Source organism: Schistocerca piceifrons, chromosome 3 (assembly GCF_021461385.2).
Source record: "Schistocerca piceifrons isolate TAMUIC-IGC-003096 chromosome 3, iqSchPice1.1, whole genome shotgun sequence".
NCBI lineage: Eukaryota > Metazoa > Arthropoda > Insecta > Orthoptera > Acrididae > Schistocerca > Schistocerca piceifrons.
This window is the reverse complement of record NC_060140.1, coordinates 676,541,733-676,564,816: the sequence shown is the minus strand read 5'-3', so window position 1 is coordinate 676,564,816 and position 23,084 is coordinate 676,541,733.

Genomic DNA, 23,084 nt, shown 5'->3' with positions numbered 1-23,084 from the left:
CTTATGTAACGGAAGTGTGGGGCAATCGTTCGATTTGTTGCATTTGCTAATGGCTGTTTCACTAATTACTGAAATGGGACTACCAGAATCAAGTACTGCCGTCAATTTTACGTCATTTACTGTAATGTGAATTACAGGATATGCAATGTTGTTATGTTTTACATCGTGTTCCTTATGTCTTCCATTTTTACGTAACTACCAGCAACGGCGGCTACGTCGTCAGCTTCATAAGTACGTTTTGTGGCTGCCAGCGGTGTGAGTCATTGCCTAGTGTCTGTTGGCGCGCGTCGTTGTTGGGATTTGGAGATCTAACTTCTGCAAATTCACCTTGTCGAGAGGGCCCTGCCCTGTTTGAATCCCGCCAGTTCTGATGACATTCAGGTCTGTCGTTATGTCGGTAGTTTCCATAGTTTCTTTTTTGTCGGTCATGTGGTGGAGAATTTCTCCTGGAATCATAACTGCACGGTGGACCGTTGCGTCTGAGGTTATTCTGTCTCCCTTGATAGTAATTATTTTGGTTCCCATATTGTCTGTTTCTCTGACTGTCTCTGTCATAGTCATTACCGTGGAGAGGTGATCTTTCCCTGTAATTAGTACTACTCTGCGAATGGCTGTCATACAGGTGGTGTCTGTTTTGGTCAGGATTTGCATTGTAAGAATAGCCTTGTTGTGTCCAGTTAGTATTTCTTTCATCGCGGAATTGCGACGGATGTGACCTGTAATTGTTGTGTTCCTGTTTTCGCGTTCCGCGATTGTCAGTGTCAATTTCTAATTCTTGTAAGAGTCCCTGAAAAGCTTCAATGTCGTCTTTGCAAGGTCCTGCCAAAATAATATGTCGTAAATGTTCAGGTAATTTGATTAAGCAAATGAGGATGTGTTCTGAGGGGCTGTATGGGTTAGACAGGTACTGATTCTTGTGTAACATGTCTTCAAAATATTTCACAAGACTGGAAAATTCAGATTGTTCGAAATGTTCATTATGATGCTATGTTTTACTCGGTCTTGTGTGGCTTGAGACCAATATGCTGAGAGGAAGACATGATAAAGTTTTCCTTCACTCTGACAATAGTGAATTACCGATCGCATTCTTAGAGGTGGTTCATTCTCTAAGTAGCCACAAATAAATTCTAATCTGTGCTCCAATGTCCAGTTGTGGGGAAAACAATGAGATAATTGATGAAGCCACGCTTGTGGATGAGTGTCATTGCCAGAGTTCTTAAATATTTTGAATGTTCGTGTAGTAATGAACAGCTTATAGTCAAAGTCTTCGTGTCGGCGAGTCGCATATCGGCCATTGTTACGTCGTGTCGGCGGTTCCATCTCAAAATTCGGTGCATCTTGCCAATTTCTTTCATAATTTCTGAAATGCCCCATGTTATTATTTTGTGGCTTTTCCTTATTTCTAAGTCCGTCTTCCCGTGTTGGAGCGCGAGTGTCCTCTAAAATACGTAATTCCTGTATTACTTGTGCCAACTGATCTTGTCCTTCCCGGACTCCTCTTCTGTGTTGCGTATTAATTTGATTTTGATTTTGTTTAAATTTTTTAATTTGTTCATACTCTTCTGTGTCAGTGAAGGCTACGGGTCTTGTGTCATTCAGATCATCATCTACCTCTGCAGATGAGTTAGTGAACTGATCCGAAAGTTCGGCTACTTTCTCCGATAATGAACTAATTTCCTCAGTGGGTTTTTCTGAACCAAGTTCCAGAGTGTCCATTCATTTGTGTTGAAAACGTATCTACTGTGCCCTTTTAGTTTTCTTGAATTTTTGCAAGTTGTGTAACCGAATCGGTAGATGCAACTGAGTCAATTTTAGTTTGCAAGGTGTCGTGATTTTCATGAACAATAGTTTGCAGTTCCTTTATGGCTGCTTCGTGATTCTGTAATGCATTTTCGTGATGCGAAAAAATAGGTTGCAAATTCTCACAAATTTGTATTTTTACGTCATTACAGACTTTTTGACATTTCGATTCGATTTTAAGTGACTCAGCAGTTGAACCTTCACGTGTTTGTTCAAGCGTGGTGTCTAACTTTTGAAGATTTTGTTCCATTGTGTCTAACTTTTGAAGATTTTGTCCCATTTGTTTCTGATTTTGTTCAAGCGTTGTGTCTAACGTTTGTAGCCTTTGTCCCATTTGTTGCATCAATTGTAATAACAATGCACTGGTGTCTGAAACATGTTCCTCAGGGATATTCAGCAGTGCATTTGAGCCGGAAATATTCGGATTTTGAAAAGCAGAAAATGTGTCTTGACTTATTTGAGAAAACGGTGAGGACGCAAAACCTGAATCTACAGTATTTGCAAGATTGTGACCTGTCATTTCGAATTCCTGAGGTGAGCTGTTGCCGACCGATGGATCGATATTGCTTCCCTGTTCACTAATTGTTTCACTGTCTACACCATTATTTGCCGCTCGCTCCACTTCCCTATGCACAATTACCAAATTACTACTTTGAATGTCTGTTAATTCATTACACAGTGGTGCTGATAAGCTACGCTCGTCGTCACTATCATTTCTCAGTTTACTTTGGAGCCTAGTGTTACGTTTTTCTGACGCCATAATAATAGCGTATTTCACACGGTAACAAGAAAAGCACAATTTTAAGAGCAAAAATAAACACATCAACATAGCACTGAAAATAATATCTAGTTAATTGCAAGCGCAGCTGCGAAATACTTGGTGCAAATCTACATGCATGCCACAACTGTTTTGCTGTACAACAATGAAAGACTACAACTACACAGGAGATTCTCTCTACAATTACGCGCTAGCAGTAAACAATAGCTACACTAATTACACAAACTACAAAAAAAAAAATCAGAAGATTCCAGTGAGGCATCCTCGGCTAAGGGTCGACATATGGAACATCCCCTTAGGAAAATTTATGAATTACTGTGCTGATAAACCTCTTACGTTATTTGATTTTCAAACAGCTGAGCAGAAATGAACGTACTCAGACATTTCGTTCTTTACTTATTCTGATCAACACTAAACTGACACACAATATTTTTAGCGCAACGCAGTCAGACTTTCAATAATCCCTACAAAAGAATAGCCCTGACCAACAATAACCTATACATTTCATGAATCACTTACCTCAGAAAAATCTTCGTTACTCGAACTACTGCAATACAGCTAAATAAAAGATTCTAACTCCTGAAGGCACTAACTACTAATAAGCATAGTTAGCAAGTGAAAGATTTTGATAGAGAACAAACAATGTATCTATCTTAATAACGTTCAAAAGTCATCATATATATATCAGTTCATGATATCCAGTATTACAAATTTGCTCTTTCTGAGGGACATACGTCCAGATCGTCCGCTCTCAAAATTCTGCCATCTCTCTCCCCACATCCACCACTGCTGGTGGCTCACCTCCAACTGCGCAACGCTACGCTCTGTTTCCGTGCAACTGCCCCACACTGAAATAGCGAATATTCTAACAATGCAAACCAGCCACCGACTGCACACAGCACAGTCAGTGATTTTCATACAGAGCGCTACGTGTCAACATAAAAACCTAAACAACCTACTTACAAGTTTACTATTTATATGAACACCTAGAAATTTGAACTTTTCAGTTTCACTAATGAAGTTTTTGCAGCACTTCTGGTATACATTTTTCAAAGTGTAAGATGTCATCAGCTGCTCAAATATTAACCGGCTTCGATATTTTATATGTCTCCTTCGGAAGTAAATATTCCCTTATAATATGATTAACAGACGTTGAATGGTGTTGATAAACATGAAACATGAGTTAGGATACTGAATGAATACTTTTAAAATTACTTACTAAGGATTTATAAACTGAAAATTGTACAGAAAATGTAAAGAGGTGATAGAAATTCATCTAGTCACGTCTGAATGCTGATCCTGTGTACACAATTTAACTCTAATGCCGAAAACTTTCGGGATATGCGTGTGGTACCCATAAAAACTCGTAGGGAACAGAAAAGTATCAAGTAAACAGCTTGAAAGTATTATTAGTGCTTTGCCTCATGAAGTAAGTGTATACACACGTATGAAAGGGTCTCACTGAAGGAGTGCCTGCATGCTGACAGTTTGCATAACTGTTCGTTCGCCTAAATCCAAACTTACATATAAATTTAGTAACTCTGCGTATTCATAACTTTAACTATTGTATCGAATGGATTGACAAACAAACACGATTTAAATTTTTGTTCAATATTTGTCCATAGATACTTTTGGCTGACAAGGCAACGTCAAATATTTTTATGGCTGTACACGTTTCTTCCTTCTCGCATAGTTTTGTAAACTATATAGAATGCAATTTTTTACTAGAAGAAGTAGCAATGATTCGAAATAAGTTCAATAAATTGTTCATTTGTCTTGCAAACAACATAGATTAAATCTTAAATATACTTTTTAATGTTTAAGGAGAAAGTGTTATGTCCTAATAAGAGGAAAATGGAGTACGATTAGGGAAAAGCACACTTCATATTGCAAATTAGCAAAAACGATAAATTGCAGAAATTCAAGAAAAAAGCAGCAGTGAATATCCCAGGTTACATGCAGCCGTCACACAGCTAGATTTAGGATCTTAAGAGGAAAAGAAGAACGTTTAAATCGAAAGAACGAGTTTACCAGAAAAATATTTTCAATAGAACAGCAAAGAAAAGAAAAGTAATTACGGTTTACTACAAAAATATGCAGACATATTAAAGGATTGACAACTCTGTTTTAACATCATGGTACAAAATCCCAACTCCTTCTTTGTACGAAATATTATCGCAGTCAGATAATCGTCACCAATTACGGGCCATTCCTTACATCAAGAGTGATGGTGTTCCAGCTACTTCGTTGTATAGGAGTGTAGAAGCAACGAGACTCAAATTTTCCAAGCTCGAATCTGATGTGGTAGACAAATGCGAGCGGCGTGGAAATGATGTAGAATAACTCCTTCGTCTTTTGACATTAGAAGCACTTTGCTTCCAGCATGTATTTCCCCACCGAAGCGACATTTTCAGCAGCGATTATTATAAAGAAGATGATTTTTGAGTTATTAGTTTTCCACGTTATATCATAATATGATATGCCTGTTTACTATGGGGAAAAGTGTCTTGTAGAAACGAAACAATTAATGGTTGCTATTGCTATTACCATTATGGACTTCTCATGTACTACGCATGTTGTGATGCTGACTCAGTAGGAACGTCTGGTTACATGTAAGACCCTAATCCTGCTAGGTGAAGTAAAGGCATAAGTATAGAATGTGGTCTCCTTATTAAAGACACTGGAAAACACGAACAGAGATTTTAGGAGATAAAATAATTCTCAGAATGTAGCGTAAATAGTACTGAGAAGTAAAATAAATTAGTTTTAATTGCTAAAAATTCGTAGCAACATTTTTATGAAACCATTAGAAAGATTTTGGGAGAAACAATCTGTATTGAGACATTTACAGGACGCTTTAAATAACCTCTGTAGAAGTTTATTATTGCCATGGGTCGTATCGAACATTTTGAGAAAGAGGTAATGCATTTCTGTAAATCCAGCGAAGAACGTTTCTTTTGGTCGTGAGTCGGAGCGGCTGAATCTGTGTTATCTGAGAGAGTTCAAACGGAGTCTGGCAGGAGTAACACCAGGGGCTATCGATAGGAGCGGTGCAGCAGTAAAACGGCGGCACGAGGGGGTACCAATCTATGTCGGGCTCTGCCTTGTCTTCTCTCCGCTGTTGGACAAAAAAGCGGAAGAACTGTTTCCGCCGCGCAAAATCGTGTCTCACGCTAGAAGAATTCTGGACTGGAAAAAGGAATGTTCAAGAGGCTGTCTCGCAGCCTGGAGAGAAGCAAACAGCGAGAGTCCTTTGTGGTTTGATTGTAGGATGGATTTAACGAAAGCAGTTGGATTGATCGAATATGATAACTGAATTCAAGTTACAATCAAAGCGAAGTATCAAATGAGTGTGAGTAAGGCTATTATTTACGTTCTCTACACGGAGTGAAATGCACAGACAAAAGATGCAGGCGAGCAGCTATATCGCGTCATCCTGAATTTCTATAGGTCGTTGCACACTGTACAGTGTCATCGAGTAAAACCAAGGTATGATCATACGGAGTATCTCGGCAAATGTGTGATTCGCTGGAGGACATTTGACTAATAAACTCAGTACATTAGAATGGACGAATCAACAACCAAATTAACGTCAAGTGTACTCCAAAGACGCCTAAGAGGATTTTAATGTTTTCAGTGTCGATTAACGATATGTCAGAGGAGATCGGCAGCACTGTAAGAGTGTTTACTGGGGATATAGTAGTGTACAGGAAACTAAGGAATTGCAGAAAGACTTGGACAACATCTCCCCTTGATGTAACAAAATGCAGCTCTCTTCATATGTGGATAAATGTATTTGACAATACCTATGACAAAAAGTAAGAACACTGTAATATCTGATTAGAAGATTAGTGGTAAACGACGTGACAGTAGCGTCACATATCGCTACGCGATATTGTTTCATTTTTCTGCCACTAACTCTTGGTCATTTTATTGAGATTTCAGGACATGAATGCTTGGGGGAAGAGCGGGAGGGACTTCTCCCTGGAAAGGTGTGCTCCCAGTGTGGTCTCAGGTACCATTCATTGGCAGATGGCAGTCAGGTGATCTTATTAGTAGACGTGAGCCTTCCAAGGGAGATGGGGCTGTGTTCACGGAGGTGCTTTTGTGGGCAGAGCTGACACCTGTCCTCGCTGAGGGCAGAGGATGCCGTATTGCCTCTACTGTCACCAGAGAGAAATTGAGCATAATATGTTTCCCTTTTCTACGTGAAGGTTAAAGGACGAGACGCTGCGGCCTGTCCAGCCACAGTGAGAAAGTTGATTGCTTTCGCTGCAAACAGTTTGCAGTATCCAATCAAATTTAAGCCTCCGCCATTGTGCTTGACATGAATAATTGAGCAATCAAGGAGGCACTGCTCCAGGCTGGAACTAACATATTTTTCTTAATACACATTTTTACGCTTAGAGAGGGAAGTTTATTTTCAATTTTATTTCCTTTTTCTGAAATAAGGGATGTTCTCGTCCACCAAATTGACAACAGCTTCGATACGTCCACTCCATCTAGAGTCTTTTTGGAAAGTAGGGAGCTGAAGGCGGAGAATTAAGATCAGTGATGTTTTACCTCCTAGCCGCCACCTGGTGCTGGTGAGCTCACGCTTTGCTGATTTTAGGGAAACAATCCGCAGTGTGGCAGTCCATATTCAGTGCAGTTAGTTATTCACGTGTTCCGCTATGCAACATGTATTGCTGATTTGAGCCTTAACTTGTGATATTTTTCTCTAGGTCTGAATTCGAATGTTGCCTAGATAAGGATGTCCTATTGCGTTCCCTCCATCCAACCTTCCATATAATTTGGTACCTTCCTACATAGTTAGCATCAATCTTCGTAAATTCATTCGCTATTTTAGAGAAACTTTCTCTCTGCCAACTTCTTATGAATTGTGTCCATTAATGAGAGGAAATAAAAAACTATTGTCAGCAGATTTGACTTATATTGCAACAGCCTTTCACTGCCCTGTATCAGTTTCTTGCTTAGGTGACCCACTAATAATAATAATACGAGGGTTATTCGGAAAGTAAGGAACGATCTGTCGCGAAATGGAAACCACAGTGAAAAATCCGATGACATTTTGCACAGGTGTTGATTGGCGACTCCATGGAGTGTTCTGTGCACCACGACCAGATAATGGATGTAATTGGAAGGAGAAACAGCATTAGTCGTATTTTTTTGTTTTATTTTCCGCAAAAACGATTTTCGGTCACTTAGTGGCCATCCTCAGTGCTGTAATATACAATTAAAATTGGTAAGCACTGGTATCAACAAGCTTAGAGCGATCGTATTCCCTAAAATCACATAAACTAATCGCTCTGTTGATACCAGTGCTTACCAATTTTAATTGTATATTACAGCACTGAGGATGGTCACTAAGTGACCGAAAATCGTTTTTGCGGAAAATAAAACATAGAAATACGACCAATGCTGTTGGGCAGTGTCTCTAGTATGCCCGTCGATCGCATTATGTCGTTATATTTAGTTCTGATCATACAGGGAGCACATAAAGATACGTAGAACAATAGCGTCTCTCGCCAAGTACGAGGACCTGGTGAGAAATTTCGCCTGAAGCTATGCAACCAACATTACATAACGGTCATGTATTTTCTTCTTCAAGACAATTCTGAGCCGCATTCTGCAGGGGCAATGAAGATGCTCCTGCATCGTTTCCAATTGGAAATGTTTAACTACCCGCAATACAGCCCATAATTGCCTCCCTCTCAATTTCATCTCTGCTCACATGAACCGCTGGCTATGAAGACAACATTTTGCATAGACAACGAGCTGTAGGCCAGCTTAGAGAATTGGCGCATAGCACTGGCGCTCCCTTCTATAACGAGGGTACTGTCAAGTTGGTACAATGGTACGACAAACGTCTGAGTCGGATCGGCGACTATGGAGATAAGTAGTTGGAAGTTGTAGCTAACTGTTGCAAATAAAACAGTTTTGATTTTCACTGTTGTATCCATTTCGCGAACTATCGTTTCTTACTTTCCAAATAGCCGTCTTAAGAAACACAACCTGTTGCATACCTAAGCTTTTTGGTTTCATTGTAACGGTGTTATCGTTGTGCTGAGTGTGACAGCTCAACGTTCCGTTATTTATTATTCAATGAAGGTAACGAGCATTGCACATGCTCGTCTTGTATGATTATAGACCTGTTTATCGACTACGGAGGGTTATGTCAATTTTCCCTAGCGATATAACTTTACTTTGTACTGTTTGACGAAAATTTGGCTATTTATCTAGCAGTTTTCAAACGTAATAAGCAACAACAATTTTGTAGCAACGTTAGATCATAACACAGCTCAAGAGCACACTGCCCCCCGGATTAGAGACAAACAAGTACACAAATCCCAACATGCTGAGCACGTCTGTTCAGAAAAATACTTACAGATAAGACAAAGCAGCGAAATGAAGTGGGGCGACCACTTAAAATTAGCATTAGGGAAGGCAAATAGAAGACTAAAATAAAGTGGCACGGTTTTGAGTAAGTGCGGTGTAGAAAATCGCAAACAAGACGCTAGTGCACCGATTCTAGAATATCGTTTCAGTGTTCGGAGTCCTTATCAAGTTGACATGACAACAGATATCACGCGCATTCAGACACGCTCTTCTGTGATGGTGAAAGCCCATACGGAAGCGTATCAGAAGTGTTCTGGGAAATTAAATGGTTGTTTCTCTTGTTGTGGTCTTCAGTCCTGAGACTGGTTTGATGCAGCTCTCCATGCTACTCTATCATGTGGAAGCAGCTTCATCTCCCAGTACCTACTGCAGCCTACATCCTTCTGAATCTGTTTAGTGTATTCATCTCTTGGTCGCCCTCTACGATTTTTATCCTCCACGCTTCCCTCCAATACTAAATCGGTGATCCCGTGATGCCTCAGAATATGTCCTACCAACCGATCCCTTCTTCTAGGCAAGTTGTGCCACAAACTCCTCTTCTCCCCAATTCTATTCAATACTTCCTCATTAGTTATGTGATCTAACCATATAATCTTCATCATTCTTCTGTAGCACCACATTTCGAAAGCTTCTATTCTCTTCTTGTCCAAACTACTTTTCGTCCATGTTTCACTTCCATACATGGCTACACTCCATACAAATACTTTCAGAAACGAAATCCTGACACTTAAATCTATACTCGATGTTAACAAATTTCTCTTCTTCAGAAACGCTTTCCTTGCCATTGCCACCCTACATTTTATATCCTGTCTACTTCGACCATCATCAGTTATTTTACTCCCTAAATAGCAAAACACCTTTACTTCCTTACGTGTCTCATTTCCTAATCTAATTCCCTCAGTATCCCCGAGTTAACTCGACTACATTCCATTACCCTCGTTTTTCTTTTGTTGCTGTTCATCTTATATCCTCCTTTCAAAACGCTGTCCATTCCGTTCAACTGTCCTTTCAAGTCCTTTGCTGCCTCTGACAGAATTACTATGTCATCGGCGAACCTTAAATTTTTTATTTCTTCTCCATGGATTTTAATACCTACTCCGAATTTTTCCTTTGTTTCGTTTACTGCTTGCTCAATATATAGATGGAATAACTGTAAGTAGGCTGTTTATGTTTTCTCTATGTAAGTAGGCTGTTTATGTTTTCTTATTGGCAACGTTACGTAGCGCTCAATATGAAAATCACTGGCTGTGCTGTGGGCAGTCTGTGTCTGCTTTGCATTGTTGTAATACTCGCCATTGTAGTGTTAGGCAGCTGGCTGTGAACAGCGCGTAGCGTTGCGCAGTTGAAGGTGAGCCGCCAGCAGTGGTGGATGTGGGGAGAGAGATGGCGGAGATTTGTAATTTGTCATGAACTGATATATATATTATGACTTGTGATGATATTAAGGTAAATACATTGTTTGTTCTCTATTAATATCTTTCATTTGCTAACTATCCCTATCAGTAGTTAGTGCCTTCAGTAGTTTGAATCTTTTATTTAGCTGGCAGTAGTGGCGCTCGCTGTATTGCAGTAGCTTGAGCAGCGAAGATTTTTGTGAGGTAAGTGATTTGTGAAAGGTATAGTTAAACGTTAGTCAGGGCCATTGTTTTGTAGGGAATTTTGAAAGTCAGATTGCGTTGCGCTAAAAATATTGTGTGTCAGGTTAAGCACAGTCCTGTATAAATTGTTCAAAGGGGACGTTTCATATGGCGACCCTGCCAGGTTACCTCACTGGAATCTTCTGATTTTTCTTGTAGTTTGTGTATTTAGTGTAGCTTTTGTTTATTGCTAGCGCGTAATTGTAGAGAGAATCTCCTTTGTAGTTGTAGCCTTTCATTGTTGTACAGTAAAACAGTTGTGGCATGCATATAGATTTGCACCAAGTATTTCGCAGCTGTAATTAACTAGATATTATTTTCAGTGTTATGTTAATGTGTTCTCTTATTTTTGCTCTTCAAATTGTGTTTTTCTGTGTTGTCGTGTGAAATACTGTGACAATAATGGCGTGTGAAAAACGTAAGACTAGGCTCCAAAGTAAACTGAGAAATGACAGTGAAAATGAGAGCAGTGTGTTAGCGCCACCGAGTAATGAATTAACTGATGTTCAAAGTAGTGATTTGGTAATTGTGCATAGGGAAATGGAGCGGGCGGCAAACAATGGCGTGGACAGTGAAACAATTAGTGAAGAGGGAAGCATTATCGATCGATCGGTCGGCAACAGCTCGCCTCAGGAATCCGAAATGACAGGACACAATTTCGCAAATACTGTAGATTCAGGTTTTGGGTCATCACCGTTTTCTCAAATAAGTGAAGACACATTTTCTGCTTGTCAAAATGTGAATGTTGTCGGTGCAAATGCACTGCCGAAAAGCGTAGAGAAACAGATTCCAGACACTAATACATTATTATTGCAATTAATGCAACAAATGGAACAAAATCAGAGACAAACACAGCAACAGTTAGACACAGTGGAACAAAATCTCAAAAAGTTAGGCACAATGGAACAAAATCTTCAAAAGTTAGACACCACACTTGAACAAACACGTGAAGATTTAACTAGTGAGTTACATAACATTGAATCGAAATGTCAAAAAGTCTGTAATGACGTAAAATCACAAATTTGTGAGCATTTCCAACCTATTTTTTCGCGGCATGAAAATGCATTACAGAATCACGAAGCAGCCATAAAAGAACTGCAAAGTATTGTTCATGAAAATCATGAGACCTTGTGGGCTAAAATTGACTCAGTTGCATCTACCGATTCGGTTACGCAACTTGCAAGAACTCAGGAAAACTTAAAGGACACAGTAGATACCCTGAAAATTGGTTCAGAAAGACACATGGAGGAAATAAGTACACTATCGGAGAAAGTAGCCGAACTTTCGGATCAGGTCACTAACTTATCTACAAAGGTAGATGATGATCTGAATGACACAAGACCCGTAGCCTTCACTGACACAGAAGAGTATGAACAAATAAGAAAATTCAAACAAAATCAAAATCAAATCAATACACAGTACAAAAGAGAAATCCGGGAAGTACAAGATCAGTTGGCACAAGTAGTACAAGAATTACGCATTTCAGAGGACACTCGCGCTCCAACACGGGAAGAGGGACTTAGAAATACGGAAAAGCCGCAAAATAATAACACAGGGCATTTCGGAAGTTATGAAAGAAATTGGCAATGTGCACCGAATTTTGAGATGGAACGGCCGACACGACCTAACAATGACCGATATGCGACTCGCCGACATGATGATTTTGACTATAAGCTGTTCATTACTACACGTAAATTCAAAACATTTAAGAATTCTGGCAACGACATTCATCCACAAGCATGGCTCCATCAATTCTCTCATTGTTTTCCTCCCAACTGGTCGTTGGAACACAGATTAGAATTTATGTGTGGCTACTTGGAGAATGAACCAGCTGTAAGAATGCGATCGGTAATTCACGATTGCCACAGTGAAGGAGAGTTTTACCATGCCTTCCTCTCAGCATATTGGTCTCAAGCCACACAAGACCGCGTAAAACATGGCATCATAATGATGAAACATTTCGAACAATCTGAATTCTCCAGTCTTGTGAAATATTTTGAAGACATGTTGCACAAGAATCAGTACCTGTCAAACCCATACAGCCCCTCAGAACTCATCCGCATTTGCTTAATCAAATTACCTGAACATTTACGACATATTATTTTGGCAGGACGTTGCAAAGACGACATTGAAGCTTTTCAGGGACTGTTACAAGAATTAGAAATTGACACTGACAATCGCGGAACGCGAAACCAGGAACACAACAATTACAGGTCACATCCGTCGCAAATCCGCGATGAAAGAAGTAATAACTGGACACGACAAGGCTATTCTCACAACACAAATCGTGACCAAAATAGACACCACCCGTATGACAACCGTTGGCAGAGTAGTAATAACTACAGGGAAAGATCACCTCTCCGTGGTAATGACTATCACAGAGACAATCAGAGAAACAGACAATATGGGAACCAAAATAAATATTATCAGGGGAGACAGAATAACTTTAGACGCAACGGCCCAGCGCGCAGTTTCGATTCAAGGAGAAATTCTCCACCACGTGACCGACAAGAAAGAAACTATGGCATCTACCGACATGACGACAGACGATATGATCGTAACGACAGACCTGAATTGCATCAGAACTGGCGGGATTTAAACAGGGCAGGGCCCTCTCGTCACGGTGAATTTGTAGAAGTTAGGTCTCCAAATCCCAATAACGACGCGCGCCAACAAAGAGACAATAGGCAATGACTCATACCGCAGGCAGCCACAAAACGCACGTATGAAACTAACGACGCAGCTGCCGTAGCTAGTAATTACGTAAAAATGGAAGACATTAGGGACATCTTACTCCAAGAACACGACGTAAAACATAACAACATTGCATATCCTGTGATTCACATTACAGTAAATGACGTAAAATTTACGGCAGTACTTGACTCTGGCAGTCCCATTTCAGTAATCAGTGAAACAGCCTTTAGCAAATGCAACAAATCGAACGATTGCCCCACACTTCCGTTACGTAAGATTAAATTACAAGGTGCAATCTTTGGAAAAAGTGTAGATGTACGCCAACAAACCAATTTAGAATTCTTTTGTCAAAGCCACAGCTTCTCTATGAACTTTCTCATTGTTCCATTATTGTCGACGGAAATTATATTGGGAGTAGACTTTTTGAATGAATACAAAGCAATCTTAAACTTTCACTATGCTGAAATAAGTTTAGAAAAAGAAGGTAAGACAATAGCTTTGAAATTTGAAGATTGGCTCTCAAACCATGACGAGGAAATTAATCGGCTTTACCTTCTGTTAGACAACAGTTCGGACTTTTCTACGGAACTAGACACTAACAATCATTCTGCGAGTACTGACAGGTATGATATCGACGGCGCATTTGACACTAATAAGTTAATTCAGAATAAAATTCAAACAATTGAGAATTGTAATGACACTGATAGGCAGGACCTTTTTGAGATTTTACAAGCACATTCCACAGTTTTTACTCATAAAACAGGAACAATCAAGGGATTTCAATACCAATTTCGTGTTCGTGAGCATACTAAATTTTGTGTTAGACCATATGTAATTCCAGCACATTATAGGGACCGTGTTAGAACAGAAATACAATCTATGCTTGACGAGGGCATTATTGAGCCTGCAGTAAGCTCACACAACAATCCATTACATGTTGTTGAAAAGAAAAATGGATCGATCAGACTTGTCTTAGATTCGAGACAAATCAATACTATCATTATTCCTGAAACAGACAGGCCGCAGACGATGGAAGAACTTCTTCAAAATTTTAATGGTGTAAAAGTGTTGTCTTCCATTGATCTCAGATCCAGCTTTTATCAGATCGAACTTCATCCAGAATGCAGAAAATACACAGCTTTCCTTTGTTTCGGCGTTTGTTATCAGTTTCGGAAACTTCCCTTTGGTTTGAACATTTCTTCAGCAGCATTTATTCGCGGGCTAAATTCCATATTACCTGAGTTCTTAAAACGTCACATCACCTTATATGTGGACGATATTCTAATAGCGGAAGCTTCATTGGAACAACATAATCGCATCCTCAACAGTCTGTTACGTATTTTTGCAGAATCTGGAATTACAGTTAACTTGAAAAAGTCTGAATTCGGTAGGTCAAAGGTGAGGTTTTTGGGACATATTATTTCTTCTGAAGGCATTCAGCCGGATCCTGAAAAGTTAGAAGCAATCAGAGTCATTCCAGTTCCATCCACAAAAAGACAAGTCCGCAGTTTTCTAGGTCTCGTAAATTTTTACCGTCGTTTTCTGAATATGCAAATTCTAGTTACACCAAAACTTTGTTCTCTCACTGGAAAAAATACTATTTGGAACTGGGACGAACAAGCACAGTTGGAATTCAATTCTTTGAAAGAATCGCTACTTAACGCGCCAATACTAGCACATCCAGATCTGTCACAAGATTTCTGCCTTATCACGGATTCTTCTAAAGTCGGTCTTGGTGCCCATTTATTTCAAGAAGCCATAGAAAATGACACTACCGTTCAGAAAACCATTGCTTTTGCTAGCCGAGTGCTAACAAAATCTGAAAAAAATTATTCCGTTACTGAATTAGAAGCTTTAGCTATCGTTTGGGCATTTAACAAATTCCGTTTCTTTCTTTCTGGTAAGCACGTAAAAGTATACAGTGATCATCGTGCATTACAATTTCTTATGTCTTCAAAATTAAATCATGATAGGTTAAAACGTTGGGCATTGTTTCTGCAAGAATTCCGCTTCACAATAATCTACATTCCCGGTAAGGAGAACATTGTTGCGGACGCACTGTCACGCGCACCGGCTGGGCTTGAGAAAAGTAACACAGAAGGCAACCTCGAGAAAAATTTCAGTATTCTTTACATTCAGAAAGTCGCCTTTGAAAACTTCATTACCACATCTTTAAAGGACATTGCTCATGAACAAGATAAAGATCCGATTTGGAAAGACATCAAGAGCAAATGGCATGAAAAGACACACACACAGATTCGGCATTATTACCTGGTTAGAAACAACATACTCTTCAAACGCTGCACTGTTGATGACAAGCTATGGGTACTTTGCATTCCAGACGATTTTGTTAATAAGCTCATTTGGTACATTCATTTCAGCTACGCACATTTTGGCCCACGAAAATGTTATCATATTCTTCGAACGACTTGTTATTTTAACAATATGGAAAAGCGAATTCGAAGAGTCTTGTCTATTTGTAAACTTTGTCAAAAGGCGAAACCATCTACTGTCTCACATCGTGCTCCGTTGTTTCCTATTATTCCTGCTAAATTAAAAGAATTTGCTGCTGTTGATCTCTTGGGACCGCTTGTCAGAACATCCAATGGATTTTCGTACGTTCTAGTCGCTGTTGAACTTACTTCAAAATTTGTTTCTTTCACTCCGTTACGTAAAGCCACTGGACGGTCTGTATCCAACGCCTTTGTTAAAAATTTCTTACGTGAAGTTGGACACGTTAGTAAAGTCATTTCAGATAACGGACCGCAATTCAGATCTGCTGTTTGGTCACGCATGCTTCGCAACCATAAAATCAAACCTGTTTTTATTTCATTGTACTCACCACATTGCAACCCGTCTGAACGGATTATGAAAGAAATCAATAAGCTTTGCAGACTTTATTGTCACAGAAAGCATCAGCATTGGGACAGATATTTACACTTATTTCAAAATGTGCTGAATGAAATGCCTCATGATTCCACTGCTTTACCACCTACTCTTGTACTAAAGAATGAAGAACCACCGAACAGAATCAGAGAGCTTGTACCTTTCCCAAATACACGTAAACTTCGACACAAAGACATAATTGATTTGGCTCTTAAAAATATAAAATCTGCAGCAGACAAAAGGAGAAAACTACACGGTAAAGCAAATACAAAGAAATTGTATATTGGTCAGAAAGTTCTCATTAAAGCTCATTCATTGTCACATAAGAAGAAACACTTGAGTCACAAATTCTTTCTAGTTTACAATGGACCTTACAGAATCCGACGTATACCACATGATAATTGCGTTGAAGTTGAAACTCTGCGTACTAGGAAGAGTAAAGGTTTACACCACATTTCACATGTAAAACCGTTTATTGAAAGATAATCTGCTTTTTAACTTTGTCATTGCCATAAAACGTTTCACTTCACGTTACTAGTATGCTTTAGAAACTGTTACCATGCAACAATGTTTGAAGTTAGATATCCAGCCAAGAACCAAGAGAAATTATTTAAACAGAAATTACGAATGCATTGTTATTGCGAACAGACGACACAGTGTAATTGTGTGTGTACATTCTTGCTTGTTAGTTGCACGATTAGAACATTTACCAGTACTGCTAATGAGATTTTAATGCAACATTTTGGTTTAATTGAAAATACATTCCGGATTTAAAGTACTTTCTGTGAGATACCAGATGAGACAATAGTTAGTTTATGTGACAGCTACACGATTTTATCACGACGCTACTAATGAGTGACAATTTACAATGTTGATTTTGCGGTGTTTCTGTTTTATATCTGCACAGTTTTTCTGTATTATTCTGGAAAGTAAAACATGTTTTAGTAGTAACTTTTATGGTATAGCTACAAGGAGACAGCCTTTTCTGTAGCACAACAATACGTTACAGCACAGTAATTTCTTCATCACAACAATAAGCGTAATAACTAAGAAATCTATACGCAAAGCATTTCACTTTTGTTTATCGTGAGGTAAGTACATTGACTTATGCAGAACTTAGCTTTCGGAGGACAATAACTACGACACTTCCACAGAGATTATCTTACAGCAAGACGCACATTTAACGCTACAGGACAGTTATTTGAGTGATTAATTTTGTACTTAAAATATTTATTTTTAAAGAGTTTTGAAGTACAAAGAAAGTTTTTCGTGATACATTTCATTCCATTGCTGTAATTTGTAACACCTGAGGGTATAATTACGTTTATCCTCAGGGGGGTACACGCTTACTTTGTGTACCATGTGTTTGGCAAGCACAAGGAGCCCTAGCTAATATGGTATTTGCTTATACAACTTTACACATCGGTACCATATTTCTCTAACACACAAATTACACAGCTATCTGATCATTTAACTGAGAGATAAACATGTTTTTTACTACATCAGTGACAGATGTTTACGCAATTACACCGTTGGATAACTTCACACTTATGAAACTGTATTTTGTCTGTACTTTGTAAACTGTTCATATTTTTTCGGAATCATTGTGATACTATGAGAGCTTTGAATGATGTATTTGGTATGAGATCATGATTTTTAAAGTACGTTTGAGGCAGCTGACACTTTTGACATGAGCAGAGAATTTTTTTAGGTTTTGATATTATTGCAGAAAGCTACGACGATTTTGAGATTTGACTGAGGTGTTATGATGTTATTATTATGACGACGATGTGTATTATGTTGTTGAGGAATGTTTATTATGCTACGTATTTCTCATGATGAAATATTGAAGAAGTGTCGACGAATATGTATATGTATAATGAGGTAAGGAATAATGAGTAGTGTTTAGGGACTCTGATTTATGAAAAGGATGTTGGAAACCAAGAAACGTACTTTAAGAGTTATGAAATGTGTGTGTATATTCGTGAATGTATTACAATGCAGATGAAAATTTTTTGGACACTGTTATATCAATAGCATTTTGTTTCTACAGATTTGCAACGCTAATTCTTGACCTGTGAAATATTTTTATGTGAGACTGTCACCGTAGCGAAAATTGCTGTCGTAAATATTTCCGTACGAAAGTTAAGTGACCACCTGCACGTAATGCGTCGCGGGCACCCAGCTGTGTCAGACGCCTGGAGAAAAAGTCATTAGCGCGTGCCTTTCAGAGCACAGGAAGAAAAAAAAAGGAAAGGGAAGGCCATTATCCTGGCCATTGTCATTCCTTTAGAGAAAGCATCGCAAAAACGACACGGTCGAACTTGAAAACATATGATTACACTAGCTCTTAATTTACGATATTTACTGAAATGCCTAATAAAATGACAAGAAATATTTTTACATCTGCACACCTGATTATGACAAGCGTCTTTCTATGAGAGTTGAGAGAATTTCTACTAACTTACGAAATGTCACATGACTACTGAATGATATTTTTATGCTTTGCTTTTCATAATTGCTTATTTCACTTGATATCTGGTTTCCAGCTGTGTTGCAGCATTGCTTTTATAAAATAAAATGCATTTGCTAATGTGAACACTTTCTGTCTACAGATCTATTAAATAATTATTTTATGATCCACATTCTTTAAAAAAGGAGCACTTGGAAAGGAAAGAACAATAAGAAGGAACTAGTAACTGCATTCATAATTTTCTTTTCAAGTAATTGGTAACTTTTTGGTAGAACAACTTCTTGTGGTGCACCACTTTAATTACATAGACATTAAGATGTGAATATACATTTCCCTTATCTGCATTGTTGTTTTTACTGTAATATTTTTTCTTCTTGAGCTATGTCATGTTTAGATACAAGCTGCTGTTTGCCAGGCATAGTGCTACGGAACTTTAATTTGTGTTACTCTGCTAAGCCAATTTTACTACTCATTGATTTTTCATGTTGCTGCACATTGGCTCATATTAGTTGTAATTTTGCATTTTATCTGTTAATTTAGATTTACGGTAGCTTGCTTTGCAATTTTCCAATTTTTTGGTGATTGCTGTTTATATTAATTGTTATGTGATGCTGCATTGCCTCGTCCCTTAGTTTAGCATCTGAGCTCAGTAGATTTAAGTTAGCTTAAGAGGGGGTAGCCTCTAAGAGAATGAGTTGCGATGAATTGGAAGAAATGCATTGAGAAGCTTAAGAGGGGGTAGCCTCTAAGAGAATGAGTTGCGATGAATTGGAAGAAATGCATTGAGAAAACAGGTTTAGGTAGGATTTTCTTGGAAATAAATGTTGAGGTAAGAAATGTGTGAACATATAAATACAGAAAGCATGCTTAGATAGAATTTTTTTTTGGTGGAAACAAAGGATGAAATAAGAGGAAAGATATATGAAGTTTTGGGTTGGACTGCAGTACCAAATGTTACGCTGAAAACGAACCCTGTCCTTTCCTATTGGTGTTATCCCACTATGTGTTTGTGTACCCTTGCGTATTTGTTTTCTTCCTGTCTCTGTGTACTGTTTCATAGAATTTTTTTCTCTTCTAATACTAAGCTATATTCACTATGAGGAGGAATACTGTTATCCTCAAATATAAGTTGCATTGATAATATGTTATTTTCTTTGTAAAGTTGTTTACAATTCTGTTCTGTTTCAATGTTCATGTGTGAAATTAATGTTTCGAAAACTATTCTCATTATTTTATGTATGTACTTATGTCACTATTTTTGTAACACTCATGTATATGTTTATTTCTATTCTTTTGTAAAGCCTGTACTACAAATGTTATCTGTATTATTATGTTTTTAATGATGTATTTTGTACCTTTGTAATTGTATTCTTATGTTATAAAATTGTAATTGTCACCAGTTCATGACATTATTAACTTGTTAGTTACATTTCACTGCACACGTTTCTGTTGGTCATAGTATGTGGACAATATATGAGAAGTAGGGACTGTTAGTGTTTGCACGTGTGTTAATAACTCAGCAAGGGACTGGATAACAGCATTGCTGGTTCTAAGGACAATTTCAAAAACTTTGTGAGTGCACAAGTGGTGGTTTATGGACTTGCTATATTATCCGCAAGACTCTTCAATGGTAATTGTGCACCTGCACAGTCACAACAGATGGCTGCTGGCCATCTCTTCAAGGACTACAGTGGGTCTACATCTTTGATGATCCATCAATACCATTATTTCTACAAGGACTGCAGTGGGTCTGCACCTCTGGTGGCCCACCAATACCATACTCCCTACCAGGACTACAGTGGGTCCGCTCTGTGATGACTTACCTACCAATACTCTTCAAAACTTCGAATGACTCTGCTGTGGGTTTGCTCCATTGTGGCCCATTACCTGTCAGCATGTCAAGAGCCAGCACTGTCTTTCCGTTGGAAGGACAACACTACTTCTTCAAGACTGCATGGAAATCCACTACTTCTGTGTGCATTTTCTTTTACTGCTTAGACTTTGAGAAAAACACTGCTATTTTACTGTGATGAATCAGGACTGTCTTTATGGACTGTGACAAAATTTTAGCTTTTGACCAACTGGCTGTGCTGTGTGCAGTCTGTGTCTGCTTTGCATTGTTGTAATACTCGCCATTGTAGTGTTAGGCAGCTGGCTGTGAACAGCGCGTAGCGTTGCGCAGTTGGAGGTGAGCCGCCAGCAGTGGTGGATGTGGGGAGAGAGATGGCGGAGATTTGTAATTTGTCATGAACTGATATATATATTATGACTTGTGATGATATTAAGGTAAATACATTGTTTGTTCTCTATTAATATCTTTCATTTGCTAACTATCCCTATCAGTAGTTAGTGCCTTCAGTAGTTTGAATCTTTTATTTAGCTGGCAGTAGTGGCGCTCGCTGTATTGCAGTAGCTTGAGCAGCGAAGATTTTTGTGAGGTAAGTGATTTGTGAAAGGTATAGTTAAATGTTAGTCAGGGCCATTGTTTTGTAGGGAATTTTGAAAGTCAGATTGCGTTGCGCTAAAAATATTGTGTGTCAGGTTAAGCACAGTCCTGTATAAATTGTTCAAAGGGGACGTTTCATAACATCGGGGAGAGGCTACAATCCTGTCTCACTCCATTCCCAACCACTGCTTCCCTTTCATGCCCCTCGACTCTTACAACTGCCATCTGGTTTCTGTACAAATTGTAATTAGCCTTTCGCTCCCTGCATTTTACCCCTGCCACCTTCAGAATGGTTATAGGAAAGAAAACTGCAGATACTGATACGACGCACTCTCAATCACACACTGCACTGTGGCTTGCGGAGTCTTTACGTAGATATGATATTGCAGTGCCTGTGTTGTTGAGGGGGACGCAGCGATGTTCCTTCGGACGTGTTTGCGTGTCCAAAGACACGATCACTGAGGCGATTACATCTGTTGTGATATACATGAAATGTATGCGCATTTGGGAATACGAAATACCATCAGCTCTGTAAGGGAATGACGACTGTGAAAGTTTGTGCCGGAACGGGACTCGAACTCGATTTTCACGCTTTACTCGAGCGATCGCCTTAATCACAGTGGCTATCCATGCACGACTCACGGCCAGCCCCGAACTTCTATATGTCGCCGTTCCTGCGTCACTATCTGTTCCCGTACACACATCTTGTAATTCGCGTATAAGGCAGGACATTTTAGTTGTTAGTTGCTGCCCGGTATCAAAAAAATGGTTCAAATGGCTCTGAGCACTATGGGACTTAACATCTGTGGTCATCAGTCCCCTAGAACATAGAACTACTTAAACCTAACTAACCTAAGGACATCACACACATCCATGCCCGAGGCAGGATTCGAACCTGCGACCGCAGAGGTCACGCGGTTCCAGTCTGAAGCGCCTAGAACCGCACGGCCACAACGACCGGCTGCCCAGTATCGGCGGAGACAGACGATATAGCACTCCCAGTGTTGTTAAGGATGATGATGCAGTGGTCCTTCAGATATCTGGGATCTGACTGTGAGTCGCGAACAGGAAGCCAAAAAGGTTAAGACGGCCGCTTGCCGTAAGTATAAAACCCGGGTGAGAGTCACGGTCTGTCACAAATTTTCAGTTTTGTTATTCCGCTGTACTGGTGATGGTTGTCCATATTCGCAGCTGCGAATACATTTCATGTCTGTATGTAGAGTACTGTCTTACGTACTGAAATATTGCGATAAATGCGAACGAGGAGCAAATTATTTTAAAATATATTTCGAGGACAGGCATCATAATTATCCATCTGACCTCCGCATCTGAAGACCTCTTCGACGTAACGCCGCGACCTTATTTCCCATTGACTTTCCGCATTTTCACGAGAGCAGCCGTCTGCTACCAATGAAAGGCAACTGGTTGCTGTCGACGCCAAGTTGTACAAAGTTATTTTGCGCAAGGTACTACAGTCACTTGTGGAAGCAAGATGATCTCTTGAATTCCTTTTTATGGTTAAAAAGACTCCTTGATTTTTCACCGTCGTAGCTGGTGGCGAGTTCTCGAGAACCCTTTGCTTCATCAAGAGTACAAATACATCTACATCAACCACATCTGTACTCGGTAAGCCACTTTATGATGTGTGACAGGAGGTTCTTTGTGCGCCACTGTGATTTCGCAGCTTTCCTGTTCCAGTAGCGAGTGGTTCACGGGAAGAACGATTCTCAGAAAGCACCCTTGTGAACATGGATCTCTATGCTCTTTCCACGAGACGATATACGAAAGAGGAAGATATAAGTACGCTCCAGAAATTATTACGGTAAACCACGCCGTGAAGCAGAACGGGTCATGAAAGCACAGTTTTATGTCTTGGAACGGAACGGAAGGTTCCTATAGCTTCTACTCAAAAATGTATTTAAGTTGTAACAGGTTTCTGATTATACTTCTGCTTAATTTGATTTCACTTAC